Raw genomic sequence first — 2,822 nt, 5'->3', positions numbered from 1 at the left:
TACAACATTTTGTTTTTAAAATCTATCACTTTTGAAACATTTTAACATAATAGAAAACATTAATCTTTCAGTACTTGAAAAGAATGTGGCTTCTCTATTTGTTATAGTCAGGAACTATATGTATCAGGTCTCACACATATCTCATATCTATTAGATAAAACGTGGTAACTGAACTGTTCAAACCTGTATCCTTGAAAACATTTTGTCTATTTATTAGTTACTAAAAAAGGCATATGCATATTTCCTGCTGTAACTATAGGTTAGTCAAATTTTCATTACAACTATGTCCATTTTTGCTTTAAATATTATTTCTACAAAATTTTTTTCTTGTGATAAGAATTTTTAAGACCTACCCTCTTAGCAACTTTCAAATATAGAATACAGTATTGTAAATTATAGTCACCTTGCTGTATATTACATCCCCAGGACTTATTTATCTAATGATTAGAAGTGTGTACCTTTTGATCACCTTCACTCTTTATTTAATATTTAAATATGCTTTAAATGTTTTGAGGTAATGTTATAAAAGTTTTAATTTTATTGCTTCTTGGTGGAATATTCCTTTTATATCTATATTGCATCCCCTTTCATTCCTATTAAATGCTTTGCATGTTAAATATTTTTTGTTTATTAATCAATACGCATTTACTTGACTAATATTTTATGGTACATTTTTCCAGAAATATATTTTACCTTTCTGGGTCACGATACAATGTTTTGTAAATGAAATATATCTACATAGTGTTTTTTGACTAATATGAGTCTCTTTTACATATGTGGATTTACTATGTTTATTTTTAGAATGACTCAGATTGCTAGGGCACCTCCCAGTCTGTGAGTAGTTTTTCTAGCCTCTATTTCAAGGACTAGACAACATTTGATGGTTCTAAGCTTTATGTAGAAAGCTCCCTACAAGGCACAGGCTTAGATTTCATCTCTGATTTGAGTCTAGATCTTGGAACCTTAGCAGCAGTAACACATGTCCAGTTCTAAAACCATTCAGCTTCAGCCTCCCTCACTTGCAACTATGGCTTTACAATATTTCATTATTTCTAGTTCTTATGGCCTTTCCACGTACTTTCAAGAATTGACATGTATTTTTGAAAGTTTATTGTTAAATTTATCAACATGTGTTTCAGATAGGAGTATGATTTTCTACATCAGTTTAACATACCGTATTGACCAGAAATCTTATATACTATTCCTTGTCTTTGAAATTCAGTAACTTCCCTAAATCTTATCTTAATGTGGTTATCCTCTGTTAGTTTTTCCTAAAACATAATTAGCCTTACTGATTTGCTTTAATTTAGTAAATACTGAACTATGAATTTGAATGTTGATTCTATTACCACTAGCTCCATTCTCTACTTAAGTATTTCATTTGCTACATGCTGTATTTGTGTTTGTTTGTTTTCTAATTTTCATATGTATCATCTTCTTTCAGGTGACAACCACTTCTTTATCAATGGTAATTCTTTTCACCCTGTCCTGTTCTTTATCAATGGTAATTCTTTTCACCCTGTAACCTAGAGTTGTGTTTCTGCTGTGTCAATGTTACCTCTAAGACTGGAGTAAACAATTATCATGTAAATGTACTTAAGTATTCAATTGTTCAGAGGTCAATTCTCCCCCAAATTTATCAATGAAATCCCAGTCTGCCTCACAAAACCAGTGTGCATTGAAGATGGCAGCCAAAGTGGGAAGGTTTCTCCAGGGCTTGGATTACCCAACATCTGAATGCTATTCCTTGGGGGCATCTATGCCTCTGCAGCCTTAGACCTGCTGTTTCCTGAAGAACATGCTTGACAAATGTGTTATGATTTGGTTCTGGTCAAGTAAAGTTCGCTCTTGGCACCAGTTCCTCATACTATGCCTTTGCCAGCACATAGCACACACCCTATTTAAAGGGTATTGCAGTTGTAAACAGAGAGTTCCAAGACCTAAGGCTTGATGACTTTAAGGGGAAATATTGGCGCTATTCTTCTATCCTTCGGATTTCACTTTTGTTTGTCCTACAGAAATTGATGCTGTTAGTGACAAAGCCAACGAATTTCATGATATAAACTGTGAAGTTGCTGCGGTTTCAAGATTCCCACTTCACCTATCTTGCCTGGATAAACACACCAAGAAAGAATGGCAGTTTGAGCAACATGAACATCACACTCTTGTCAGATTTGACTAAACAGATTTCCTGAGACTACAGTGTACTGTTAGAAGTCCCTGATGTTGCTTTAAGACATCTATCTCTTCATAACTGACCCGAGTAAAGTCGTCAAGTATCTGAGCATCAATGATTTCTCAGTGGGCCAAAATGCAGAGGAGACCCTCCACTTGGTAAAGCCATTTCAGTTTGTGGAAACCCAATGAAGAAATCTGCCCTGAAAACTAGACACTGGATTCTCCTACAATCAAGCCAAACCCAATTGCCTCCAAAGAATACTTTGAGAAAGTAAATCAGTAATCATCTCATGCATACCTGTAGCTTCTCACATCAGAAAAGAACCACAGTTGGAACTCACTTTTAGCATTTGAAAGATGGTTATTTATAGAAGACAGAAAGCAATTATGCTTGTGCTCATAAATAATATGCTAAATGTTTTGTTTTTGTAACATTGGCTAAGGCTTTTAAATGTACTCATATACATCAAGAGTCTTTTCTTAGTAACTTCTGGAGGGCTAGCTAGTTTATGGAATGCTAGTTTACCCATTTCTTGGATTGTATCTTTAATGGGAAGAGGAAACACTCTTCTTTATTAGTCTAACTTAAACTTTTATGTACACCAGAGTAGTACAACAACCATCAAAAGCTTCTGATCAAGGGT

The 2,822-nt window shown here is 34.3% G+C and overlaps 1 pseudogene; it reads left to right on the top strand.

Annotated features, from left to right (window-relative positions):
* The first annotated feature begins 1,684 nt into the window (after positions 1–1,684).
* On the top strand, positions 1,685–2,461 carry LOC124523307 (thioredoxin-dependent peroxide reductase, mitochondrial-like; annotated as a pseudogene).
* The last annotated feature ends 361 nt before the right edge of the window (positions 2,462–2,822 follow it).

Source organism: Lynx rufus, unplaced genomic scaffold (genome assembly GCF_022079265.1).
Source record: "Lynx rufus isolate CCGP_SWC_20201006 ecotype Redwood Valley unplaced genomic scaffold, mLynRuf1.p SCAF_4, whole genome shotgun sequence".
NCBI classification, from domain to species: Eukaryota; Metazoa; Chordata; class Mammalia; order Carnivora; family Felidae; genus Lynx; species Lynx rufus.
Note: the sequence above shows the minus strand (reverse complement) of the source record. Positions and strands in the feature narration are given on the sequence as shown.